Source organism: Macaca fascicularis, chromosome 13 (genome assembly GCF_037993035.2).
Source record: "Macaca fascicularis isolate 582-1 chromosome 13, T2T-MFA8v1.1".
NCBI classification, from domain to species: domain Eukaryota; kingdom Metazoa; phylum Chordata; class Mammalia; order Primates; family Cercopithecidae; genus Macaca; species Macaca fascicularis.
Window position 1 is genome coordinate 37326808 of NC_088387.1, and position 12393 is coordinate 37339200.

Sequence of the window (12393 nt, forward strand, 5' to 3'; positions counted from 1 at the left end):
GGTCAGGGAAGCCAAAGTATGAGGTTCTGCTCATGTGGGCAACAGAGAAGTGTTGCCTTGTTTAGCCAAAGGGTAGAGAATGAGGGCCCTGGGCATTAGGGGTTTGGAAACAGGGGGCACCTGGGGTAAGGGTAAAAAATATATAAGGGTCACCCAAGGTTATCCTTCACAGTTTTGCTTCAGATCATCCCTTACCTTGATCTGCCCTGACCACATTTGTCCATCCATTTTGCAAGTGTGACACCCCAATTTTTCATTTTTTTTTTTTTTAATGCTTAAAGGCAATTGTATTCAGTTCCTTTCCATGCAGCACATAATAAGGTAATCCATGTGCTTATTTCTTTTTCAAATCAACAGTTCGGGACGACCTTTCAGGATCCACTCATCCTCCACAGTCAGCCATCTTGCAATGTGTTCTCCTAAGTGTCTTGCATGGAGGTAGAAGAACCTTCTTGCTGACCTACAGACTGACCAAGTAGGGGGTGTACTGGAAGGAGAGCTAAGGACTATTGTCTCTTCTGCAACCATCAAGCTTATGGTGCCACATTAACTTGTACCAACAGATGCTTATAGAAGCCACTTGGATTTGCCACAGCAGGGAGGAAGGCATGGGAGAAGAGGAGGAGGGACTCAGTGTCCTATGATGGAGTATAGAGGCTGCTGGCTGGAAAAAACCAGGAACAATGAAAATGAGGTTATCTTCCTCAGGATGCCATGCCAAGCAGAAAGCCCCCGAAAAATCCCCCAGTCACTAGAATATTCTTCTTCACAAATGACACCACCTCCTCAGCTTTGCTCCTGACCTCGGTAGGTATCTGATTGCTCTTACGGATCTTCAGCTGCTCTTTGGCTTTCTTCATGTCCTTCTCCACTCGTTGCCAATCAACTTTGATGTACCCAGAATGGTTTGCAAGTTGAAGGAGAAAAAATCCACCTCCCACAGCTGTTGCAGCCAACTTTCCAACCTTCTGGAATATGAAACCCGTGCACCATCCAGTGACACCTCCAATGAACAGCTGGGTTGCCACGCTATACTTTTCGGCTGAAAGTCCACATTCTGGCCCAAACAGCTTACGCCACCATGGCTGCTGCTTAGCAAATTCTGCAAGGTCCACTGACTCAATATCTCCCTCAAAGTTTCCTTCACTGGACGCAGCCATTTTGGTGAGCTAGTCTCACAGGGACACACGCAGGGGATCTGCGCGGTATGCCACGGAGTGGCACGCTGTTGTGACCACCACTTGGCTTCCTGCACGTGGGGTAGATGTTTCCACCTGGCTTCCTGCACGTGGGGCAGATGTTTCCATTCCCACGGCGGTGGCGGAAGAGGGCGGGCCTGGCGCGCTGCGACCGCTTCCTGTCTCGGCAAGCGGCTGCGTCACAAAGTTCCGTGGGGCGGCGTCACAAGCCCCGCAGACCCGCCCAACAGATGCCATCCTGTTTTTTTTGTTTGTTTTTTTGTTTTTTTTAGAAGCAGTGTGGAATGGTGGAAAGAGCAACGAATGGACCACATGTCCAAGGATAAGACCTGAGTCTCTGTTTTCTCATCTATAGAATAAGAAAAATACAGTATTATTGTGAGGATCCAATAAAATTATGTGTGTGAAATATTTTGTAAATTGCAAAACTTCTAGGCAAATGTCCAGGTGAATTATGTTGGAAAACACTTCCCTTCACACTGTCAACAGTCCCCCCTTTTGAGACTCAGTCAAAGATTTTTGTAGTATATTTGGGGAAACCTGTAGGCTCTCTGGATTTTGCAAAACCTGAGTGAGAAATTACTTCACCAGGCCTAGCATTTACTTTTTCTCTTGGACTTACCTGAAAAGAGCTGTCCGAAGTGTCATCTGTGGGAAGGTAAAGAAAAGAGGGGAATATGCTTCAGGAGGCAGATGGGGCTGGGCTGTCGACCCTTCAAACATGAAAAAACTGTGCTGCCTGGGACCTTTTGTGTGGTGCTTTCTCAGCCTGCAACAAAAAGCGTTCCCAATTTGTAGGGTCTGGAATGGCAGGGGTTGTTGCCTGGGAACCCTCTGCAAATATCAAACCCATTTTTGGGCTGAGGAAGGCATGGTTCTAATTGAATTTTTCCTCCCACCTTCTGTTCTGCAGCTATAACAGGATTGCTTGTGCCATTGTGGCCTTTTTACCAGGGCTGGACTGGAAAAAGCAAATTTTATCCAATGCAATATATGAACAGGAATTAAGTCTGAACTTTTGAAGTATATAGTTTATGTCCTGGTATCTTCTTGCTGCTGGAATTTATTGTGCCCATCTTAAGGATAACATAACAGCAAGTCTTCATCTAAGTAAAAAGTAAAAGGGAGAAAGGCAGAGAGAGAAATGGGCACAAACTTTCAAGGGTGGATCTCACTTTCCTTGTAACTCTATAAATGAGTTCCAGTTCTCTTTCATCTTAAAGCCTGTCCCCTTCAGCCCCTGCAAAACCCTTTTTTGACACTGAATTATTTCCCTCTTCCTATGGTTAAGCTGCTCAAAAATAATCTCTATTCATCATCTCCACCTCTTTACTGCACATAACTTGCCCACCTACTCTGTCTGCCTTCTGCCTTGCCCAGTTCACTGGCCTTGCCCTCCTGATATCACAATTGATCTCTCAGTTATAATCCTTTTCCTCTCTCTGGCCCCACTTCTGCTACTTTATTTCAGGCCACTGTCGTCTCATGGCTGAATTACTTCAACAGCTTTCTAATGGGTCCTCTTGTCTCCTATGTTGCCCCGCATTAATCCATTCTTTTTACTGCTTCCAAAGGGATGCTCAAAGGCACTTCGAGGCTGTCAGGATGCTCCAAATCCCCCAGCCTGGCTTACTAAGCCATTTGAAGTGGCCAGTGCCCACCTGTGGTCTTATGGCCTGCCCAGCCCTTCTGGTGTCCTGCCCTCCAGCCATACTGATCTGTTTGCAATTTCCCTAAGCTCGGCTGTTGCTCTTCTCAGGATCTTTACGCTGATTGCCTTCTCTGTCACAAATGCCCTCTGCCTTTGCTGGACTGATTCCTATTCATCTGTCCTGCCTCAGCACAGCCTCCCTTGTCTCCTGGAAGCCCTCTTGAGTCTGGGGAGTCTTGATCTTGGGTCCTTCCCATGTTCCCTTCCAGCACCATGTGTTTTCCACATTCTTTCCCACTGTGTTTTTCTCTTCTCTTGACCATCTCCCTTTCTAGAGACTGGACACCTGAAGGCCTCGGAGGCAGGGACTAACATTAGGATTCATGCATAAGTGATATATTAAGGAAGGGCTCCTGTGGAGCCTGGTAAGGAGTAGAGGTGCAGGACAGTGGAAGGGAGGAAACCCAGCAAGAGGGCATCCTCAGGCAACATCCTGGGGGCAGTAGCTACAGCCTGACCCTGAAGGGAAGCTTTGGAATATAAGTTACACCTTGGAATTGCCCATGGAAGGCTAGGGAGATGGACTGTAGTATCCCAATACCTATGGTTACTGGTCAAGGGCTGCCCTGGGGGAAGTAAATTCCTAGGATTCCCGCTCTTCTATGTGTGAGTGTGTATGGACAAGCTTCTGAGTAGCTGGAGGGGTGTCCTTACTGCTGAGGTATACCGAAGGTGGGTGGTGTGCAAAAATGGCAGAAAGTGAACCCCGGGGTCCTGGGTGGAGCATTGATGTTATCATTAGAGTCCTGATCTTTGCATTGCTTGTCCCGGTGCCTGCAATGCCTGGCACATAGAAGATGTGTAGCAATTTGTTTTTTACATAAATGGATAACAGATTTCCTTTCTCAACTCAATTACTTGTTTGTGGATTTTCTTTTCTTTTCTTTTCTTTTTTTTTGAGGTGGAGTTTCGGTCTTGTTGCCCAGAGTGGAGTGCAATGGTGCGATCTTGGCTCACTGCAACTTCTGCCTCCTGGGTTCAAGCGATTCTCCTGCCTCAGCCTCTCAAGTAGCTGGGACTACAGGTATGCGCCACCATACCCAGCTCATTTTGTATTTTTAGTAGAGATGGGGTTTCGCCATGTTGGCCATGCTGGTCTTGAGCTCTTGCCCTCAGGTGATTCACCTACCTCAGCCTCCCAAAGTGCTGGGATTACAGGCTTGAGCCACTGCGCTCGGCCTGTTTGTGATATTTTACACTGTTCAAGTCTCCCTCCTTGAAAATCCCCATTCCCTTGGCTTTGAACCTCACACTTGGTCCCTTTCTCCATGCTGCTTCCTTTCTTGGCTCACTGTCCCTGCTTCATTTTTTGCATGGCATTCCCAGGGGTTCTGTCCTCAGCCACCGTCTCAGTTTACTCACTGTGAGTGGTCTTGCCTGTATTTATGTGTAGATTAAGTGTGGGTCTATATGCCCAATTCATAATTCCTCCATTCACTTATTCATTCATTTAACAAGTATTTCTGAGAACCTGGAATGTGCCCACCACTATTCTAGGTTCTGGGGATGTAACACTGAACAGATCATACTAAGATTGCTGCTTTCATAGGGCTTGCAGTCTGGTAGCTGGGTGGGAATGGGGGAAGACAATATGCAATAATCAAAATAAGAAAATTATGTAGTACATTATAAGAAAAATGGTAATGCAAAGCAGGATGGGCAGTATTGGAAGGACTGCATACATCTCGGGCAGGGGGATATTGCAAGTGTAGATAGGGCGGTCTGGGTAGACCTCATCGAGAAGACGGCAGTTGAGTACTCTGAAGGAGCCAAGGGGGTAAACTGTGCAGTTCCATGTGGCGAGAACATCCACGTGGAGGGAACTACAGTGCAAATTCCTTGAGTTGTATTCTTGACATGTTCAAGGACATGACAAGGAAGCGTGTGGTTAGAACAGAGTAATTCTGAGGAGGAAAAGTAGGAAATAAGATCAAATGGAAATGTGGGGTGAGTAGATTATGTTAGGGTCCTATGAGCTGTGACAAGGACTTTGGCTGTTGCTCATAGTGACAGGGAAGCATTGCTGGGCTTTGGGCAGAGGTGTTACCCATCTGACTTACATCTCCTGCCTCCAGACTGGTATATTCGATTGCTTTTTGGAGACCCCGTGGGCAGCTCAAGTTAAATACTCAGTCCTCATTATTTGCAAATTTTGCAATTGGAATGTGCCTACTAGGTAAAATTTATTTGTAATCCCCAAATCAATATGTAAGATGCTTTTGTGGTCATTTGTGGCCATGCATAGAGTGAGAAAAGCTGGAATCACCTGATAGCACATTCCCAGCCGAGGCTGAACAAAGTAATGCTCTGACTTTGCGTTTCAGCTCTCACACTGTAAGTAAGTGCTCTGTTTGCGGTCCATTGAGTGCCACATTTTTTTTTTTTGCATTTTTATGCTTTTCCTTGGTTATTTCACTGTTTAAAATGGCCCCCAATCATAGTGCTGAAGTGCTATCTAGTGTTTCTAAGCACTAGGATGCTGTGATGTGCCTTATGGAGAAAATACATATGTTAGATAAGCTTCATTCAGGCATGAGCTATAGTGAGGCTGGCTGTGAATTCAATGTTAATGAATCAACAGTCTATATTAAACAAGATGCCTTTAAACAAAAACACACATAACACAATGTTATGTATTGATGAACTGATGGAAAATATTTTGACTGGAGGCTTCTCAGAACCTACCCCTGTATTTCCTTCAGGAGCAATGGTTCAGTATTCACAATGCAGCATTCACAGTGACTATAGAATATAGTTACTGTAAATAACAAGAATCAACTCTGTGTTTGTAATACACTGAACTCCTTGTCTTTCTTCCAGACAGGATTCTCCTTTCGTATTATTAATCTTGACAATTTTAGCTCTACCATTCACTGACTCACCCCAGCCAGATAGAAACTTCCTTACTCCTCACATCAAACAAGTTTGAAGCTCCCCCTCAAACATCCTCTTCTCTCCATTCCCATTGTCACAGCCTTAGTTAGATCTTCATCTTTTGCTAGGACTAATATGTCAACCTCCTAACTGATCTCTCTGTCTCTGATCTGGCCCCTCTGATCTCTCCTTCATTCATCTCCTAGAGACACCCTTCTGAAATGCAGCTCTGATCGCATTATTTCCATGCACAAGCCCTTCAGGGAGTTCTCTTTTTGCCAATAGCAGTGATCTGATCTGGTACTCATTGCTAGATACCTACTGAATATCCACCTCCCAACTTTTTTCAGGTGGTAGTGTGCCCTGTTCACTTCCTCAGACTCCTTTATAGCATGTGGCCCAATACTCACCAACAAGTTATATGCAGAAATTACTGGGTGCAGCTGATAGGAAGTGCTTTAAAGAGGATAGACTTGACTGGCATTAACCTTTTGTCCTTTATCCTTCTTTCTTTTCCCTGGGATATGATTTTGATGTGGCAGCCATCTTGCTGGGCGTGAGAATAGAAGAAAAACACAAAGGATGGTATTTCATTTGTTTATTGCAGTGCAACAAATCATCAAAAACTTAGTGGTTTGAAGCAACAACCATTCATTTCCTCACAATTCTGCCTTCTGAATTGGGCTAAGCTGAGTGGTTCTTCTGCAAGTCTTGCCATAGGGTCATCTATGTGGCTGGTCCTGGATGGCTTCAATCATATGTATGGTGCCTCGTTTTCCATCTGGTTTCTCCTTCTCTAGGAGACTAGGACATCCTTACATGATTGTTTCAGGGCAGAAAAGTGAGGGCAGATGTTGCAAGACTTCTTGAGGATATGGCTCAGAAATCACAGAAAGAAACTCTGCCATATTCTCTTGGTCAAAACAAGTCACATGACCAACTCAGATTAATGGACCTGTGTTCCAGGATGGAAGCCATGGTAATGGGCATCTTTGCAACCAGTCTGTCATAGAGCACAAAATCAGAATGGAAAGAGCCTGGATCCCCATGGTTACTGTGAGTCATAAAGCCAGTGCTGGACTTATTGTTATATAAGAACTGTAAATCTTATATGTGTAGCTTCCAGAGAAGTTGTTTTTGTCACATGGAGCTGGCAGTAATGGTGCCGGCCTTGGAGGTTGAGAAGAGAAGGGACAGATAGAAGGTAAAATATTTATGAGGCAGAATTCGCAGAATCCAGACATCCCCTGATAGTATTTTGAGAATTTTCCATAGACACCCTGTGTTAGTCTGTTTTGCATTGCTGTAAAGGAATACTGGAAACTGAGTAATTTATAAAGAAAGGAGGTTTATTTTGGCTCATGATTTTTCAGACCAATCAAGAAGTGTGATGCTGGCATCTGCTTCTGTTGAGGGCCTCAGGGAACTTTTACTCATGGCTGAAGGCAGAAGGGGAGCAGGCATGTCACATGGTGAGAGATAGAGTGAGAGAGAGAAAGAGATAGAGAGGTAGGGAGAAGGGAGGGAGGTGTCACACTCTTAAACAATCAGCTCTTGCATGAACTACCAGAGCCAGACTCATTCATTACTATGGGGATGGCACTAAGTCATCAAGATCTGCCTCCATGACCCAACACCTCCCACCATGTCCCACCTCCAACATTGGGGATCACATTTCAACATGAGACTCAAATATCCAAACCGTATCACATCCCCAAGTTTATTCCTGTACCAGTTTCAAGCTGAACACATTTCTAACTGGTAAAAGTCATTTCTAACTATGATGTTTTGTACCCTGGTGCTTCCCATCAGTTGTTGAGATCCCATGGGTAATTAATTATTACCACAAAGATGCCAAAACTTATTAATGGTTCATAGCACTTAAAAAATAGGGTATATTCGCACTTTGGGAGACTGAGGTGGGTGGATCACCTGGGGTCAGGAGTTCGAGACCAGCCTGGCCAACATGATGAAACCCCATCTCTACTAAAAATACAAAAAATTAGCTGGGCGTGATGGTGGGCACCTGTAATCCCAGCTACTTGAGAGACTGAGGGAGGAGAATCGCTTTAACACAGGAAGTGGAGGTTGCAGTGTGCCGAGATTGCACCATCGCACTCCAGCCTAGGCAACAACAGTGAAACGCTATCCCAAAAAAAAAAAAAAGAAAAAAAAAAAAGAAAAAAAGAAAAAATAGGGTACATTCAAGGTGCCAGTCTTGAATTATCTACCATTTTTTTAATGAAGAAAAAAGCAGAAAAACTCTGTCCTAAGGAGCAAAGCCATAGCTTTTTCCTTGAGGCTGGTGCAGTTTTGTTAATATTCGTGTGACTATTTGAGTCCCTATTGGCTTTATTATATGCTCTATAATTCTCACCCCCAAACCAGACTTTCCCCTATTCATTTCTGAGAGCCTCCAGCAGGGCTTCCAAGTGCATGCAAATCACTCTCGATTATTATTTACTACTGTTGCTTCCAAAGGCAGGACCTATAGTCCCGCAGATCTGGCAGACTCCAGGAGATACTGCTCTCAGCTGGAACTATTTTCCCCTTGATGTTGCCTAGCAGCCTGCAGACCCGGAGGGCCCCTGATGATGTTCTCTGCCTCCTACCACCATGCAGCATTTATTGTTCCTCCTCACGCCCACAGCACATGCTAAATACCCCTTTCCTTGTTCAGACTAAAAAGGAAAGTGATCCCTTCTGGAGACGCTTGCTTAGAATCCCCCAGCAAGGTGGACTAAATGCAAAAGTTTTACAGCAGAAAACTCTTGTGCTTCCTGCTGGAAATAACTATAAGACACACTCTCTCTTTCTCTCTGTCTCTGATGGGCTTCAGAAGCACGGCTCTGAGTCGAACCCTGTTCTTGACACTGTCTTCACTAGGGGAGCTGAAATATCTGCTCCACTGCTGAGATTTTAATCAACCTAGTTCAGGAAACCATTCAACACCTAGAAAGGCCCTTGTGCACTGAGAAAGGTGTTTCTTTTGTTTTATTCAGAAATTGTTCAATACTGGTGTTGTTTGGGCCCTAAATATTTTTAGTAAGTGATACAACTTTTTCTTTTAAGTATAATTTTTTTAAAGTTTTTAGAATAACTACTTCAGGTATGTGATTAAAAACAAAAAAATCCCAGCAGTATGAAATGATACAACAATGAAAAGCAAGTCTCTCTAATCCTGAACATCAGTTCCTCCATCTTATTCACTTGAACAAACTTCCAGAGTAGTTTGTGCACTCTCATAAATATATGGTCTAGTCCTTTCAATTAATGAACACAGCTCAGGCTGATCTGGAGGCCTGGGTTAGACCAGGGTTTGAGAGAGGCCGCCTCACCAAGTCCAGATTCCCACTCCACTCTGGTCCTCAGGCTGCGCTGTTTGACTCAGCCAGCCTCCTCATTCCTTAATGGAAACTTCATTAGTGTCTTTATTCCATCTGTTGTCTTTTGAGGTCATATCAATCATGTTTGCACATGTCCAAACCCCAACAGGGGACAGGGTTTAAGCATTTTTTACCAGGAGGTTTGTGAGCCCCTATGTGGGAAGAAATCACCTACTTCCAGCCTTCAGATCCATCCGAGAATAAGCTCCAAAGTGTCTCAATACATGTCTCAGATTCCTCACTTACATAAGCCCCAGCTGCTCCACCAGCTTCATTCCCCGTCACACCCCTCACACCACATCTCACCCCTCACACCACATCTCACCCCTCACACCACATCTCACCCTAGCAATACTCCTTGCAATTCTCCCAGCCCAGAGCTTTCACACATCTCTGCCTTTACCAAGTCTTTTCCTCTCCCTAGAATATTTTCTGGGGTCCTCTTTGGAAATTCCTATGTTTCGATCAAGACTGAACTTAATTGTCACCTTTTCTGTAACTGTTTTCAATGAGTAATTTTCCCTCTTGACCCCTGAGCTGAAGTCATTGTGTCAACTTTGGTCAATACTGTCTCTAGCACTTCTGTTATTCAGCCTAGTACACCATGCTCATTTTTATTATTTTATTTTTAATTTTTTCTTATGTTTTTCTCTATGAGCAACTTGAGAATAAGAACTTGACGTTAAAATGTATGCCTGCCACATAGATGGCATTTCACAAATGTTTCTTAAATGAGCTCTTAAACATAATATATAATTTTTGTACTTAGGCTCTGGTGCTGTGGAAAGGGTTTTGAATTGGGAATCATTTGAAAGAAGCTGAGTATTGTTGCCCTGCAGGCTGCAGCCCAAAGTCCTTTGCATGTAAGTTGGCGTCCCCTGTATCAGGAGACCTGGCTCTAAATCCTCAGCCGCTTAGTAGCTGCAACAGTAGGTAGTCACTTAATCTCACTGAGCTTTGGTTTTTCTGTCTGGAAAAAAGAGGGTTTGTACACCCTGCAGAGTTCTGAGAAATAATTGTGACTATGAGAAGCTGCCCAGGAGAGTGCTGGGCACCTACTGAGTGTTCAATACATGTTAATTGAGTGAATGAATAAAGGAGAAAAACTTACATAAAAACCAACAGGAACAACATTCTGACTTGCAAATATATTTATGTGCTTCTACATTTTATTTTTGTGCATGCACACCCACACACAAACACAAAGACTCTGTCTTCTCTTGTATATACAGGTCCGGTCCTAGTTTATTTACTTTTGGTTGGTCACACAACAGACCTCCAGGAAGTAGTCTTGCAGGTGACAGAGAAGTTGAGGAAGCTTTGGTTGCAGTTATGACATTATGCTCCAGCAGCGTTTCATTTAATTTCATGTCTGTATTTTTTTTTTAAGCCCAAAGCTGTTACATACCTTTCTTATATGCGTTCAGCTGGTGTGTGCCACTTACCAGGATTTTGTCAGCCGTTTTGATAGCTGCTTTCCACATTAGCATTCTATGGGCCTAGGATTTCTAGTCTTCCTGGAAAGCCCTGATATCTTATCATGTGGACGCAGGAAGTTGTTTTTTTTTTTTTTTTTTTTTCCAGTGCTTACTTTGCTTCCATTTTTAGGTATGATTGAATTCTGTAAAAGCCTCTCAGTGAAAGAATGTCTTTTGACAAGCACTTGAAATCCTCCATTTGTCAGATTTCACTTTTAGTTTGTGTTTGGCCACCTTATACCACAAAGGCACTCTGGGCTCTCAGTCTCTCTCTCATATGTGCATATACCCATATGTCCTCTCAGTGCCTAGTCCCAGTCCACATCACAGCAGCATCGACCTACTCCCAATCCATTCTCCATTTCTGAGCGTATTTCAGGAAGAGTGGACCTTCTCATATCCACTTCTGTAATGGTTAATTTTATGGGTCAACTTGACTGGGCTAAGGGATGCCCAGATGACTGGTAAATATTATTTCTGGGTATGTCTATGAGGGTACTTCCAGAAAAGATTAGCATTTGCATTGATGGACTGAGGAAAGAAGATCACTGACATGAGACGGCATCATCCCATCTGTTGAGGGCCTGAATAGAACAGAAAGACAAAGGAAGGGCAAATTTGCCCACTCTTTGTTTGAGTTGGGACATCTATCTTCTCCTGCCCTTGGACATCAGTGCTCCTGCTTCTCATGCCTTCAGACTCAGCTCAGGACTTACCCTGCTGGCTTTTTTGGTTCTCCAGCTTGAAGATGGCAGATGGTGGAACTTCTCAAACTCCATAATCACATGAGTCAATTTCTATAATGGATCTCTCTCTCCTTATCTCTATGTATATCTATAGCTATATATCTATCTATATCTATATCTATATATCTATATCTATATCTATATCTATATCTATATCTATATCTATATCTATATGTGTCTTACTGGCTTTGTTTCTCTGGAGAAGCCTGGCAAATACAGCTCTTGAATTGATCCATATTTAGCCTGCTTCTCCACTATCAGTCCCAGGTCCATCTTAAGTCTGAGCTCTTGTCCACTGATAACCTGACTTTTGGGAGCTACAGTCCTCTGTCAATAAGACGCTACTATCCCGACACTGTTCCCAGTGACAGAGTGTATTTGCAGGGCAGTGTGTGGGGAGGGTCATGTCTCCACCCCATACATCACACACTGCCCATCCTGTGCTTCTCCTTAACACCACCATTGTAACACCAAGAGTCTCGACTGAAATCTTGGGGCTACTGAGAAGAATTATAGCACAGATCAGAAATATCTTGAAACTCTTCCCCAAATCAACGGGTCACCACAAAAAGGAATCTCTCTTTGATCATATCTCACTTGAGGCCCCAGCCTGCTAGTGGGTTGGTGAGTTAAAGCTTTCTTCTGATAGTTCCATTTCTTTACCTTCTTCATTGTGGTACTCAGAGCCTCCACCCCGCCTGTCATGTTGTTCAAACAAAAACTCAAATAGTACTCCTTTATTACTCAGAGTTGTTTGTCTTCCCTCTGTCTTAGCCACTCAGTCCAGCACAAGGCAGCCTCCACTTTCACAAGCAAAATGCCCACCAAGATGTCTTATTAAACGAAAGAGCAAACTTTCCTGCTTCTTTGAATTTTATCAGAATACGAAAATGATTACAGCTAGTTCCTATATTTAAAGTCAGTAACATGTTTTCCCATATGGCACACAGATCCCTACTCTCTCAAATATTCACCCTCGGTTTTATGTTCCAAATGTTT

At 43.8% G+C, this 12393-nt stretch overlaps 1 non-coding gene across 1 annotated transcript; it reads right to left on the bottom strand.

Annotated features, from left to right (window-relative positions):
• Positions 1 to 249: 249 nt before the first annotated feature.
• Positions 250 to 1329, bottom strand: LOC102133172 (FUN14 domain-containing protein 2). The gene has a single exon (XR_006691470.3). It is a non-coding gene; the product is annotated as an FUN14 domain-containing protein 2 (transcript).
• Between the last annotated feature and the right edge of the window lie 11064 nt (positions 1330 to 12393).